Here is a 16066-nt window from a genome sequence, read left to right as displayed (position 1 = left end):
ATAGGGGAAAAAAACCCAACTTTGAAAGTAAAAACTAGGAAGAGGTCAAATATTGAAGCATTAACATTGCTGCTGTTTATGGTCTTTCATTTACAGACATTTCCATCTGCAAAATATTAATTATAACCATGATTAAGCTCCCTTACAGATTGCATTTGGATTAACTTGAAGGTGAATATCTGGGTCAATTATTTTATATCTCAGTTAATATTCCTAGGAAATACATTGAGTTATATAACTAATCTTTCATCTAAGTTGGGCACTTGTATTTAGTATTTTATTTTATTTTTTTCAACATCTTTATTGGAGTATAATTGCTCTACAATGGTGCGTTAGCTTCTGCTGTATAACAAAGTGAATCAGCCAGACATATACACATATCCCCATATCCCCTCCCTCTTGTGTCTCCCTCCCACCCTCCCCATCCCACCCCTCTAGGTGGTCACAAAGCACCGAGCTGATCTCCCTGTGCTATGCAGCTGCTTCCCACCGGTCATCCATTCTACATTTGGTAGTGTATATATGTCCATGCCACTCTCTGACCTCTTCCCAGCCCACACCTCCCCCTCCCTGTGTCCTCAAGTCCACTCTCCACGTCTGCATCTTTATTCCTGTCCTGCCCCTACGTTCTTCAGAACCTTTTATTTATTTATTTTTTTAGATTCCACATATATGTGTTAGCATATGGTATTTGTTTTTCTCTTTCTGACTTACTTCACTCTGTATCACAGACTCTAGGTCCATCCACTTCACTACAAATAACTCACTTTCCTTTCTTTTTATGGCTGAGTAATATTCCACTGTGTGCATGTGCCACATCTTCTTTATCCATTCATCTGTCGATGGACACTTAGGTTGCTTCCATGTCCTGGCTATTGGAAATAGTGCTGCAATGAACAATGGAGTACATGACTCTTTTTGAATTACAGTTTTCTCAGGGTATATGCCCAGTAGTGGGATTGCTGGGTCATATGGCAGTTCTATTTTAAATTTTTTATGGAACCTTCATACTGTTCTCCATAGTGGCTGTATCAATTTACATTCCCACCAACAGTGCAAGAGGGTCCCCTTTTCTCCACACCCTCTCCAGCATTTATTGTTTGTAGATTTTTTGATGATGGCCATTCTGACCGGTGTGAGGTGATACCTCATTGTAGTTTTGGTGTGCATTTCTCTAATGATTAGTGATGTTGAGCATCCTTTCATGTGTCTGTTGGCAATCTGTGTATATTCTGTGGAGAAATGTCTATTTAGGTCTTCTGTCCATTTTTGGATTGGGTTGTTTGTTTTTTTGATATTGAGCTGCATGAGCTGCTTGCATATTTTGGAGATTAATCCTTTGTCAGTTGCTTCATTTGTAAATATTTTCTCCCATTCTAAGGGTTGTATTTTCATCTTGTTTATGGTTTCCTTTGCTGTGCAAGAGCTTTTCAGCTTCATTAGGTCCCATTTGTTTATTTTTGTTTTTATTTCCATTTCTCTAGGAGGTGGGTGAAAAAGGATCTTGCTGTGATTATGTCATAGAGTGTTCTGCCTATGTTTTCCTCTAAGAGTTTGACAGTGTCTGGCCTGACATTTAGGTTTTTAATCCATTTGGAGTTTATTTTTGTGTATGGTGTTAGGAAGTGTTCTAATTTCATTCTTTTACATGTAGCTCTCTGGTTTTCCCAGGACCAATTACTGAAGAGGCTGTCTTTTCTCCATTGTATATTCTTGCCTCCTTTATCAAAGATAAGGTGACCATATGTGCGTGGGTTTATCTCTGGGCTTTCTATCCTGTTCCATTGATCTACATTTCCATTTTTGTGCCAGTACCATTCTGTCTTGATTACTGTAGCTTTATAGTATAGTTTGAAGTCAGGGAGCCTGATTCCTCCAGCTCCAGTTTTCGTTCTCAAGATTGCTTTGGCTATTTGGGGTCTTTTGTGTTTCCATACAAATCGTGAAATTTTTTGTTCTAGTTCTGTGAAAAATGCCATTGGTAGTTTGACAGGGATTGCATTGAATCTGTAGATTGCTTTGGGTAGTATGGTCTTTTTCACACTGTTGATTCTTCCAATCCAAGAACATGTTACGTCTCTCCATCTGTTTGTATCATCTTTAATTTCTTTCATCAGTGTCTTATAGTTTTCTTCATACAGGTCTTTTGTCTCCTTAGGTAGGTTTATTCCCAGGTATTTTATTCTTTTTGTTGCAATGGTAAATGGGACTGTTTCCTTAATTTCTCTTTCAGATTTTTCATCATTAGTGTATAGGAATGCAAGAGATTTCTGTGCATTAATTTTGTATCCTGCTACTTGACCAAATTCATTGATTAGTTCTAGTAGTTTTCTGGTAGTATCTTTAGGATTCTCTATGTATAGTATCATGTCATCTGCAAACAGTGACAGTTTTACTTCTTCTTTTCCGATTTGGATTCCTTTTATTTCTTTTTCTTCTCTGATTGCTGTGGCTAGAACTTCCAAAACTATGTTGAATAAGAGTGGTGAGAGTGGGCAGCCTTGTCTTGTTCCTGATCTTAGAGGAAACGGTTCCAGTTTTTCAACATTGAGAACGATGTTAGCGGTGGGTTTGTCATATATGGCCTTTATTATGTTGAGGTAAGTTCCCTCTATGCCTACTATCTGGAGCGTTTTTATCGTAAATGGGCGTTGAATTTTGTCAAAAGCTTTTTCTGCATCAATTGATATGATCATATGGTTTTTATCCTTCAGTTTGTTAATATGGTGTATCACATTGATTGATTTGTGTATACTGAAGAATCCTTGCATTCCTGGGATAAACCCCACTTGATCATGGTGTATGATCCTTTTAATGTGCTGTTGGATTCTGTTTGCTAGTATTTTGTTGAGGATTTTCGCATCTACGCTCATCAGTGATATTGGCCTGTAGGTTTTTTTGTGACATCTTTGTCTGGTTTTGGTATCAGGGTGATGGTGGCCTCGTAGAATGAGTTGGGGAGAGTTCCTCCCCCTGCTATATTTTGGAAGAGTTTGAGAAGGATAGGTGTTAGCTCTTCTCTAAGGGTTTGATAGAATTCGCCTGTGAAGCCATCTGGTCCTGGGCTTTTGTTTGTTGGAAGATTTTTAATCACAGTCTCAATTTCAGTGCTTGTGATTGGTTTGTTTATATTTTCTACTTCTTCCTGGTTCAGTCTCGGAAGGTTGTGCTTTTCTAACAATTTGTCCATTTCTTCCAGGTTGTCCATTTTATTGGCATAGACTTGCTTGTAGTAATCTCTCATGATCCTTTGTATTTCTGCAGTGTCAGTTGTTACTTCTCCTTTCTCATTTCTAATTCTATTGATTTGAGTCTTCTCCCTTTTATTCTTGATGAGTCTGGCTAATGGTTTATCAATTTTGTTTATCTTATCAAAGAACCAGCTTTTAGTTTTATTGATCTTTGTGATCTTTTCCTTCCTTTCTTTTTCATTTATTTCTGCTCTGACCTTTGTGATTTGTTTCCTTCTGCTAACTTTGGGGTTTTTTTTCTCTTCTTTCTCTAGTTGCTTTAGGTGTAAGGTTAGGTTGTTTATTTGAGATTTTTCTTGTTTGTTGAGGTAGGACTGTATTGCTATAAACTTCCCTGTTAGAACTGCTTTTGCTGCATCCCATAGGTTTTGGGTTGTCATGTTTTCATTGTCATTTGTTTCTAGGTATTTTTTGATTTCCTCTGATTTCCTCAGTGATCTCTTGGTTATTTAGTAGTGTATTGTTTAGTCTCCATGTGTTTGCATTTTTTAGTTTTTTTCCTGTAATTGCTATCTAGTCTTATAGCATTGTGGTCAGAAAAGATACTTGATACAATTTCAATTTTCTTAAATTTACCAAGGCTTGATTTGTGACCCAAGATATGATCTACCCTGGAGAATGTTCCATGAGCACTTGAGAAGAAAGTGTATTCTGTTGCTTTTGGATGGAATGTCATAAAAAATATCAGTTAAGTCCATCTTGTTTAATGTGTCATTTATAGCTTCTGTTTCCTTATTTATTTTCATTTTGGATGATCTGTCCATTGGTGAAAGTGGGGTGTTAAAGTCCCCTACTATGATTGTGTTACTGTCAATTTCCCCTTTTCTGGCTGTTAGCATTTGCCTTATGTGTTAAGGTGCTCCTATGTTGGTTGCATAAATATTTACAATTGTTATATCTTCTTGGATTGATCCCTTGATCATTATGTAGTGTCCTTCTTTGTCTCTTGTAATAGTCTTTATTTTAAAGGCTATTTTGTCTGATATGAAAATTGCTACTCTAGCTTTGTTTTGATTTCCATTTGCATGGAATATCTTTAAGCATCCCCTCACTTTCAGTCTGTATGTGTTCCTAGTTCTGAAGTGGGTCTCTTGTAGACAGCGTATATACAGGTCTTGTTTTTGTATCCATTCAGCCAGTCTATGTCTTTTGGTTGGAGTATTTAATCCATTTACAGTTAAGGTAATTATCTATATGTATGTTCCTATTACCATTTTCTTAATTGTTTTGGGTTTGTTATTGTAGGTCTTTTCCTTCTCTTGCGTTTCCTGCCTAGAGAAGTTCCTTTAGCATTTGTTGTAAAGCTGGTTTGGTGGTGCTGAATTCTCTTAGCTTTTGCTTGTCTGTAAAGGTTTTAATTTCTCTGTCGAATCTGAATGAGATCCTTGCTGGGTAGAGTATTCTTGGTTGTAGATTTTCCCTTTCATCACTTTAAATACGTCCTGCCACACCCTTCTGGTTTGCAGAATTTCTGCTGAAAGATCAGCTGTTAACCTTATGGGGATTCCCTTGTATGTTATTTGTTGCTTTTCCCTTGTTGCTTTTAATATTTTTTCTTTGTATTTAATTTTTGATAGTTTGATTAATATGTGTCTTGGTGTGTTTCTCCTTGGATTTATCCTGTATGGGACTCTCTGCACTTCCTGGACTTGACTGATTATTTCCTTTCCCATATTAGGGAAGTTTTCAACTATAATCTCTTCAAATATTTTCTGAGTCCCTTTCTTTTTTCTCTTTTTTTCTGGGACCCCTATAATTCGAATGTTTGTGTGTTTAATGTTGTCCCAGGTCTCTGAGACTGTGCTCAATTCTTCTCATTCTTTTTTCTTTATTCTGCTCTGTGGTAGTTATTTCCACTATTTTAACTTCCAGGTCACTAATCCGTTCTTCTGCCTCAGTTATCCTGCTATTGATTCCTTCTGGAGAATTTTAAATTTCATTTATTGTGTTGTTCATCACTTTGTTTGCTCTTTAGTTCTTCTAGGTCCTTGTTAAATGTTTCTTGTATTTCCTCGATTCTATTTCCACGATTTTGGATCATCTTTACTATCATTACTCTGAATTCTTTTTCAGGGAGACTACCTATTTCCTCTTCATTTGTTCAGTTTGGTGGGTTTTTCCCTTGCTCCTTCAACTGCTGTGTGTTTCTCTGCCTTCTCATTTTGCTTAACTTGCTGTGTTTGGGGTCTCCTTTTCGCAGGCTGCAGGTTCGTAGTTCCCATTGTTTTTGGTGTCTGCCCCCAGTGGCTAAGGTTGGTTCAGTGGGTTGTGTAGGCTTCCTGGTGGAGGGGACTGGTGCCTGTGTTCTGGTGGATGACGCTGGATCTTGTCTTTCTGGTGGGCAGGACTGTATCTGGTGGTGTGTTTTGGGTTTGTGAACTTATGATTTTAGGCAGCCTCTCTGCTCATGAGTGGGGTTGTGTTTTTGCCTTGCTAGTTGTTTGGCATGGGGTGTCCAGCACTGGAGCTTGCTGTTCGTTGAGTGGAGCTGGGTCTTAGCGTTGAGAAGGAGCTCTCTGGGAGAGCTCTCGCAGATTGATATTACGTGGGGCTGGGAGGTCTCTAGTGTACCAATGTCCTGAACTCGGCTCTCCCACCTCAGAGTCTCAGGCCTGACACTTGGCCAGAGCACCAAGACCCTGTCAGACACACGGCTCAGAAATAAAAGGAGAAAAAAAAGAAATAAAATAAAATAAAATAAAAATGTTGTTAAAGTAAAAAATTTTTAAAAATTATTAAAATAAAAAAATTAAAAATTAATTTAAAAAATAAAAGAAGAGAGCAATCTAATCAATGAACAAATCTACCAACGGTAACAAGCGCTAAAAACTATACTAAATAAGAAAAGGACAGGGCTTCCCCGGTGGCACAGTGGTTAAGAATCCACCTGCCAACGCAGGGGACACGGGTTCGAGCCCTGGTCCGGGAAGATCCCACATGCCATGGAGCAACTAAGCCCGTGCGCTGCAACTACTGAGCCTGCGCTCTAGAGCCCATAAGCCACAACTACTGAGCCCACGTGCCACAACTACTGAAGCCTGCATGCCTAGAGCCCATGCTCCGCAACAAGGGAAGTCACCACAACGAGAAGCCCGAGCACCGCAACGAAGAGTAGCCCCCGCTCGCCGCAACTAGAGAAAGCCCGCGCGCAGCAACAAAGACCCAACACAGCCAACAAATAAATAAATAAATAAATATAAATAAATAAATAAAATACATTAAAAAAAAAAAGACAGATGGAACCCTAGAACAAATGGCAAAAGCAAACCTTTACAGACAAAATCTCATAAAGAAGCATACACATACACACTCACAGAAAGAGAGAGAGGAAATATATATATATATATATATATATATATATATATATATATATATATAAAAGGAAGAGAGCAACCCAATCAATAAACAAATCTACCAATGATAATAAGCTCTAAATACTAAACTAAGATAAACATAAAACCAGAAACAAATTAGATGCAGAAAGCAAACCCCAAGTCTACAGTTGCTCCCAAAGTCCACCTCCTCAATTTGGGATGATTCGTTGTCTATTCAGGTATTCCACAGATGCAGGGTACATCACGTTGATTGTGGAGATTTAATCCGCTGCTCCTGAGGCTGCTGGGAGAGATTTCCCTTTCTCTTCTTTGTTCGCACAGCTCCGGGGGTTCAGCTTTGGATGTGGCCCCGCCTCTGCGTGTAGGTCGCCTGAGGGCGTCTGTTCTTCGCTCAGACAGGACGGGGTTAAAGGAGCAGCTGCTTCGGGGGCTCTGGCTCACTCAGGCCGGGGGGGGGGGGGGGGGCGGGGGCGGCAGGAGTGGTAAGGATGCGGGGTGAGCCTGCAGCAGCAGAGGCCGGCGTGACGTTGCACCAGCCTGAGGCGTGCCGTGCGTTCTCCCGGGGAAGTTGTCCCTGGATCACGGGACCCTGGCAGTGGCGGGCTGCACAGGCTCCCGGGAGGGGCGGTGTGGAGAGTGACCTGTGCTCGCACACAGGCTTCTTGGTGGCGGCAGCAGCAGCCTTAGCGTCTCACGCCCGTCTCTGGGGTCTGCGCTGATACCTGCGCCTCGCGCCCGTCTCTGGAGCTCATTTAGGCGGCGCTCTGAATCCCCTTTCCTCGCGCCCCCTGAAACAATGATCTCTTGTCTCTTAGGCAGTTCCACAGTTTTTCCTGGACTCCCTCCCGGCTAGCCGTGTCGCACTAGCCCCCTTCAGGCTGTGTTCACGCCACCAACCCCAGTCCTCTCCCTGCGATCCGACCGAAGCCCGAGCCTCAGCTCCCAGCCCCGCCCGCCCCGCGGGTGAGCAGACAAGCCTCGCGGGCTGGTGAGTGCTGGTCGGCACCGATCCTCTGTGCGGGAATCTCTCCGCTTTGCCCTCCGCACCCCTGTGGTTGCGCTCTCCTCCGTGGCTCCGAAGCTTCCCCCCTCCGCCACCCGCAGTCTCCGCCCGCGAAGGGGCTTCCTAGTGTGTGGAAACCTTTCCTCCTTCACGGCTCCCTCCCACTGGTGCAGGTCCCGTCCCTATTCTTTTGTCTCTGTTTTTTCTTTTTTCTTTTGCCCTACCCAGGTACGTGGGGAGTTTCTTGCCTTTTGGGAGGTCTGAGGTCTTCTGCCAGTGTTCAGTACGTGTTCTGTAGGAGTTGTTCCACATGTAGATGTATTTCTGATGTATGTGTTGGGAGGAAGGTGATCTCCACGTCTTACTCTTCTGCCATCTTGAAGGTCCTCTCGTATTTAGTAATTTAAATTCTTATCTTCATGCAATATTTGTGAGCCAAGCCACTGAGTTTCATCTGCCTATGTGAGAACTGTATTTTGTTTTTCCCTTCCTAGAGAGACAAACAGAGGAACTTAACAACAAACCCAAATTGGTTTACTGGGAAAGGACAGGAAAATAAATGGAGCTCCTGGCCAGAATGTGTCGCCACCCAAGAAGGGCCCTGCTCCCAAGAAAGGCTTTATTTCCAGGCAAACTGTCCTGGATCTATACAGCCCACAGGCCCCCTCCCAAGCCATGATTTCCTGTCAGCAGCTGGTGAGATGGAATTTTCATGGCTGCCTGTGCCATCCCTTGAGTCACTCTCACCCAACACAGGACACCACCTGGTTAAAACAGCTGAAACCCCAAGCTGGCTTCCTTTTTTTAATACGCAGACTGTTTCTTCAATCTGTTTCAGCTTGAAAATTTCCTTTGAGTTTAAAAAACAAAAAATCACAGGTGACAGCAGAGGGCACCCTTCCCTCTGTTATGCCGTTGACACACTCGCCACCTCTGTGAAGCAATTTTGAACTTGTGTTTGTTTTTCTCGGTTCCTCGGGGTTGACCATGGACACACATTTCCAGCTTGAGCTGACACGCCCATTACTGTTTTGTCGTCTCCTTCTCTTTTCCCACTGCCCCTTTTTTTCTCAGCTGGGTGATCTCACATTTGGAGAAACACAGAGCAGAAAGGCATGGTGGCCGGCAGCAGCCTTGCTGGAGGACTACCTGAGCAGAGGAAGGTATGTTTTCTGTAGAGCTTCCACTGCTCCAGAATGAGCTAGAAGTCCTGCTTCTCTGTGGAGGCTGAGCTGTGCGGTTGAGATCTGTGTTGGGCGCACCCCCCACCCATCACCTAAGGGAAAGCACACAGGAAACCGTAAAATCCAGAGCACTCCTGCCCTTACCCTCCAATCCCCATCTGTTCCTGCTGTCTGCATGCCACAATAAATGTCACACAGCACATGTCGGGGTCAGAACGAGGGACACTTGAGAAGAAGCAACTTGAGAATTGGTGGTGGATGTAACTCACAGACTCTCCCCCAACAGAATAGCTGTCCCCGCAGCAGCTGGGAAATGCAGACAGCATTATGGCTAGAAGGAAAATGGGAGAAATCACTACAGAAAAGGGAAGATTTGACATATTGTCCTAGACCTTTACAAAGAAATGGGTAGGAAAATATTTATTCCTTGGATCGGGCAGTTTTCTATATTTACTCTAGATAAAATGCCCGCTTCCTTTACCTGATCCTCTTTATTTCTGTGTTATTGTCATTTTGATCTGGACTTCTCAGTCTGCCCTACTCCCCCTACGAAGAGGGCTACAGGATTCCCAAATAAGGCAATAGGTTCCTGCCTGTCACTGCCTGGGATCACGGCCGGGCTATGTGTCAGGGAACCAAGGAAACAGAAAAACCACAACCTTTTTTGGAAAGCCTCCTGCCTTTCTGCATGGAGAAATGTGAAGATTGCTTCGGTGACTCATTCCGTCAAGGTTGAGAGGAGGGTGAATTTTACCTTACATGTCTTTCAACTTATAGGTTTAGTGGTGAAAGTTGCCAATCAAAGCAGGGTGTGTATTTACCACCATTCATTTAGAATGCTTCCTTTAATTTGTGGAGATGACACGTGAGAAGTATCTCCTGTCGGCATCCTCTCCCAGTGGACTGCCTGGTATTCTCTTTCTTATATTGACATCATCTGCTAACCAAAAGATGAATGTCCCCGGGCAGTGGCAATGTCCTAAATGAGAATCATCATCTATGCAATCTCCTACTTCAAAACGTTTTCCTAAAAATGCTAGTAGCCCTTCCTAAAAACTCTTGCCCTAAACTTGTTCAGATGCCCATGGCAGTTGACAAGTTGATCAGGTCCCGGTAGGAATTGTGGGGCAGCACAATCTATTTAGGGTGCATGCGTGTAGTATAGATCTTATAAGGTACAAGCTGACTGACGCAACATATAAAGGAAAATCCGTAACATATTAGGAGGTTTTTGGAAACCACAGCTAAGATGAATTCTGGGCTCTGAATGGATTGTTAACATATGCTAGGCTTGCCCCAAACTTCTGCAGCTCTTTCTAAAACCATATTTTTAACTTTGCTGCCAAGGACCAATTACTCATAGGGCACCGCTCCTTTTCTCCCTCTCTTGCTCTCCAGCAATTTTTCTTCTGACTAGATTATAATCGGTTTAAAGATAAGACCAGATTTGTATTTCTTTGATTCCCATTCAGTGTCCAGCACCTCCCGATTATGGATGCTCAATTAACAAGTGTTGAAAGAATATTATTAGAAGAACTACCCTTCACTCTTTGCTCTGAGCAAAGGAGAAATGAATTGCTATATTTTTTTCTTTGCCTTACAGAAATTAGAAGGGGGTGGGAGCCTTGCCTAAGAATTTTGTTCCAGTCCGAGGTAAAGAGAAGTATCTGCTTCAAGTCTTGAGCCAAGCCTTTGTATAGCTAAAGGTAAGAATGAAGGGTAAATGGCACTGCCGTTTGAAGTGGTGCTATCCTAGGCTCTGTTTCCTAGGTACTAAGATGCCCCTAGCAATAGTCTAGAAGCAGGAGGACGAGAAAAGAGAACTGGCTTTCTGAACAAAAATAAGACAACTTGCCATTTCCATTGTGGATTGAGACTCCCCAGTCCCCAAGAATTCCCAGCTATCCTTTGGAAGGGCGCGTGTGTGCACGCGTGTACACACGTGCACGTGTGTGCGCGTCTATGCACGTCCATCAGGCAGGAGTCACTCAAAGGAAACTGAAAGGCTGCAGGAGGAATGGGGGAGTCTCTTCACTTCCACTGGCAGGGATCTCAGTGTTTTCAGAATAATTCAGACTGTGGCTTCTCCATTCTGAATTTTTCTGTGAATTATTATGTCCTGAGGGTTACCATGGTAGAGAAAGGACCTCGCGTGAGCATAGCTAACTGTCAGTAGGGGAGAGAGCTTTTCCTAAAGAGACTGGAACTACTAAGAATGGGTTCTGTCTTGGAGAGAAGCAAGGTCGAGGTCTTGGCTTGTAATAACAACAATTCCTAGTGTTCATTAAGGGATTACTATCTGCCTAATCTACTACTTAGCTCCCGCTAGGCACTCTGATGCTTATTTATATCGCAGCCACCCTCTGAGGAAGACACTATTACTGCCCTTGATTTACAGATGGGAAAACTGGGGCACAGAGAATGTAACTACCTTGCCCAAGGTCACACAGGAAAGATTTGGGCTCGGGCATTCCAGTGGTGCCAGAACACACACACACATAACTGCCACGCTGCCTTCCCCTCCCACGCTCGGGGGCACTTGGGGTAAAAGTGTGACGTTATTCCTCACAGCTTTGTTAAACTCTGGGAACAGTGTGATGTAGAATCCTAGCTGAAGCTATTTCTGTGTTGCCATTTTTCGACGTTTCCGTGAAGGCTGCCAGCACGAACACAGCTGTGTGTCAGTGTTGTGAGAGATGATGGATAGGGTGGAGTTGGAGAGCTTGGCCTTCCCTGAAGCCACTGTAGTGAGGGGAAATGCTGTCTTCTATTCTCGGTGCTCAAGAGCAGTAAAGGCAGAGCTGGGACTGGTGGGGGGAAGTGGCTGCGATGCGGATGGACACAGGAGGGAAGGGAGGTGCTCTACCTAGAGGAAGGGGACCTGGCGGGGTGGGGGTGGGGGGGCGGCGGTGTGTGCACAGAAATAATCCTCACAGCTAACAAACCCCGAACATCTGAGCAAGGTCTACGGGAGGCAACGGGACTTCTGTTGTAGCAAGAATAGTATGGCTTCCTCATCTGAAAGAGACAGATAGACAAATAGAGAGGAGGACAGAGAAAAGTAAAAAGTGGTATTAAAACTCCCTAAGAGTTTCAAAACTCAGTAAGCATGACTTGGCAGCTCTAATAACTTACTGCATTCAATTTGCAATTTCCATGTGTTGTGAAATTGCCAAAAAGCAGCAGACATAGGTCCTATTTAATCCCCCTACCCTATTCTCACAACGTCTAGTCAAGTGCATTTCTTAAATGTCTTCCGGCTTTAGTTATTACAATTTGGTGCTCTGCAACGTGGCTGGCTTAGTCCAGTCGGGCTGCTTTAACAAAAATACCATAGGCTGGGTGGCTCAAACAACAAACACTATTTCTCATAGTCCTGGAGGCTGGGAAGTCCAAGATCAAGGCACTGGTAAATTTGTGTCTGGTGAGGACCCTCTTCTTGGTTCGTAGATGACTGTCTTCTCACCGTGCTCTCACATGGTGGAAGGAACGAGAGAGCTCTCTGGGGTGTCTTCTTATAAGGGCACTGATCCCATTCATGCGGGCTCCACCCTCATAACCTAACCACCCATTAAAGGCCTCACTTCCTAATGCCATCACCCTGGGGGTTAGGATTTCAGCATATGAATTTTGGGGGGACACAAACATTCAGTCCATAGCAGGGGCCCTGAAGGGCTGGAGGACTCTGGCTGAGGGAGGCTGGGATGTGGGTTCATGTGTGGAGACTAGAGACTAGTGGATGACACGGGAGTTGGGACTCTGCCCACATCCCCTGGGACCTGTACTTTCATAGTCTCCCCACCTTGGTTTGGGTTTCCTCAGAAGCAGACCCTGAGACAAGGATTGGAATGCAAGTAATTTGGGGGTGGGGAGTAACTGCAGGAAGCCCTGGGTTAGGTGTGGAGAAGTGAGACAGGTAAGGGAAGGAGGCCAATAAAAAGAGCTTTATCCAGCAGAGTCCGTGGTGGGCAACAGGAGCTCAGTCTCACTGGGGAACTGGGGTGCCAGTGGAGAATATGCATCTCAGACTTCTCTCTCCTAAAGGTTTTGGGAGGTTGGTCGTTGTTGAGGGCTCCTTCTGGAGCGAGGGTACTTCTCTGCTGTGGGCAGGGAAGGCTTGAGTCACCAAAGAGAGCCAAAAGGCCAAGAGCTGAGATGCTGGCATTTGGAAGTCAGGCCAGAGTGCACTAGGGGTATGCGCTGGGCCCCAGCTTCACCTCCTGTATCCTCCTCAGCCCTGTGACCAGGAACCCTCACATGTCCCCAACTTGTCAGCCCAGGCCTGAGGCTGTGGCCAAGAAGAGGCAGAAGCTGGCTGTGTCCTGCGCTCACAACCTGCTGCCCTCTGATGGCCCGTTGAAGCAATGGTGTACATAGTCATGTGCTTCTCAGGTTAGCCAAGAAAGGCTGTTTCCTGAAGTTTCCCAGACATTGGGAAAAGAATTCTTTTCTTTTAGCTTAAGCATCTTAGCTTGGGACTAGGATGAATAGACTTTGGAGAGTTGGGCTCAGAGCCTATCAGCCATGAATCATTGTTCCAATGGAATTGTGCTTCTGGAATTCTTAAAACATTAACACAAGGTTTTGGAACACAATCTCTCTGTGAGTTGGGTGTGGCGTTGGTTCTGCCTGTGCTCTGGGGTACGTGCATCCAGGATGTCCTCTTTATTATTACGGTGGCCCTTTGGTTGTCTGTATTTGGATAAATGTGGTGGAGCGAAGGATACAATGCTTTAGAATTCGTAGCATCGGTTCCAAGATTTTCTGAGAGCACCTGTTCCCTGCCACTGATTCAGGGAGCCATCTTGTCGTCCTAACGTGTTTAATGTTCTTGGAGTGTTCTGGACAGAGGGCCAAGCTTCTCGTTAATCCGGGTCATGTTGTTGTCGGGCAGTGGTGACGTACTGTGGGCGTGTGTGTTCTTGCCCAGGCGAAAGGACGGGTGCGACTGAGCTGTTGGGTTGATTTCTTTGGCTCTTTCTTGGTGTTGTCAAGAGGGCAGACCCCTTAGAAAACTGACATATAACTTCAAGAGGCAGACTGAAGGTGAAGAAAGTACAGAAAGCACAAAAATTATGCGACGGATGCTGTAAAGTCAAATGAATAGGACAATTATATAAGAAACGGGGCCAAAGCAAACTCAGGAACTCTCAGCCTGCTTCTTACTTGCCGTGTCCTGGAAGTTTGAATACGTAAACAAAGGAAAGCGTGAAACAAGCCACACTCAGATCCGACCACAGAGCTATAGATAAAATGAGGGAGTCCAACTGCCCAGGAAATCTGTTTCCCTCTCTGCTCCTGTTCATTTAAATGTAATTCTTAGTCACTCTTGTGAGATAATTTTAAAGATAGGAGATCTGCAAGGCATTGGCAGGCTACTTCTTGACAAGCTAAAACTGTTAGACATTGATTGTTCCAATGAGGGGGAGAAAACCAACAGAGGCTTCTAGGCTGCGTGGCAAATGCAACCTTCCTGGCATATTACTCTTCCTATCATCATTCTTGCTCACCAATTCCAAGATCTGATGGGTAAGATTCATTTTTAGGACACGAAGGAGTCTTCTGATGTGTTCCAGAATGTTCTCTTAACAGGGGTCGGCAAACTTTTTCAGTAAATATCTTGGGCTTTGCGGGCATGCAGTCTCCCTGTCAACTACTCAGCTCTGCGCAACAGGCACAGAGAATACATAAACAAATCGGCATGTCTAGGTTCCACTAAAACTTTACCTACAGAAACAGGTGGCAGGCTGGATTTAGTCGCCCTATAGTTTGCCGTCCCCCTTCTTTACATCTTGAACTGAATGATGGTTTCATAATTGCAGTCAGTCCTGCATATCCACAGGGTTCACATCCACGAATCCAACCAACTGCAGATTGAAAATATTTTTTAAAAGTTCCAGAAAGTTCCAAAAAGCAAAACTTGAATTTGCTGGGCAATGGCAACTATTGATATGACATTTACATTGTATTTATAACCATTTACATAGCATTTACATTGTGTTAGGTATAAGTAATCTAGAGATGATTTAAAGTATGTGGGAATGTACAGAAGTTATAGGCAAATATTATGCCATTTTATGTAAAGGACTTGAGCTTCCACAGATTTTGGTTTCTGTATGGGGTCCTGGAACCAGGCCCCCATGGATACCACGGGACAACTGTATATGTGTATGGAAAATTTCATTAAGCCATGGTACACTTAAGATTTTGCGCATTTATATAAACGTTATGCCTCCATTCTTTTTTAAAAAGTGAGATAAGCTTCTTTCTTTCCTCTTCCCTTTTCCGAGCTGCCCCAGCATCCTGCCACCCCTACACCTCTTTTAGTAGCCCTTCTGAACACTTCAGAGAGAAAGACTCCAGGAATCTGCCGTGAGGCTGACAGAGTCTTGGTGCTCCGGCCGGGTGTCAGGCCTGAGCCTCTGAGGTGGGAGAGCCGAGTTCAGGACACTGGTCCACCAGAGACCTCCCGGCTCCACGTAATATCAAACGGCGAAAGCTCTCCCAGAGATCTCCATCTCAACGCTAAGACCCAGCTCCACTCAAGGACGAGCAAGCTCCAGTGCTGGACACCCCATGCCAAACAACTAGCAAGACAAAAACACAACCCCACCCATGAGCAGAGAGGCTGCCTAAAATCATACTAAGGTCACTGACACCCAAAACACACCACCGGACGTGGACCTGCCCACCAGAAAGACAAGATCCAGCCTCATCCACCAGCACACAGGCACCAGTCCCCTCCACTATAGGAATTAAAATAATAACCTGATCAGCTCGGTGCTTTGTGACCACCTAGAGGGGTGGGATAGGGAGGGTGGGAGGGAGACGCAAGAGGGAGGGGATATGGGGATATACGTATACGTATAGCTGATTCACTTTGTTATACAGCGGAAACTAACACAACAATGTAAAGCAATTATACTCCAATAAAGATGTTAAAAAAAAATGAGATAAAACTTTCCTTTTTAATCGGCATAGTGTCACAGATCATCTGGTGGATCCTTTTTAAACCGGTGTCTGGGCATTCTCTGGCGGTCCAGTGGTTAGGACTCTGCGATCTCACTGCTGAGGGCCCGGGTTCAATCCCTGGTCGGGGAACTAAAATCCCACAAGCTGCGCAGCGCGGCCAAAAAACAAAAAACACACACAAAAAACTGGTGTCCGCCACAGACGGGACACTGATTCAGCAACTTGTAACAGGAAGCCACACAGCAGGGGCTGAAAGGGTTGATTTCTCTCCTTCCCAGCAGTTCTGCGCCTTAGGGATCCAGCCTCCTTCTCCCAGTGGCT

General features: G+C 44.2%; 1 long non-coding RNA gene across 1 annotated transcript; it reads left to right on the top strand.

Annotated features, from left to right (window-relative positions):
* The first annotated feature begins 8610 nt into the window (after window positions 1-8610).
* Window positions 8611-15562, top strand: LOC132357756 (uncharacterized). Its single transcript, XR_009500300.1, has 3 exons — window positions 8611-8752; window positions 10377-10479; window positions 15064-15562. It is a non-coding gene; the product is annotated as an uncharacterized LOC132357756 (long non-coding RNA).
* Window positions 15563-16066: the final 504 nt, after the last annotated feature.

This window comes from Balaenoptera ricei, chromosome X (genome assembly GCF_028023285.1).
Source record: "Balaenoptera ricei isolate mBalRic1 chromosome X, mBalRic1.hap2, whole genome shotgun sequence".
Classification (NCBI taxonomy): domain Eukaryota; kingdom Metazoa; phylum Chordata; class Mammalia; order Artiodactyla; family Balaenopteridae; genus Balaenoptera; species Balaenoptera ricei.
This window is presented reverse-complemented; position numbering and strand designations above follow the sequence as displayed.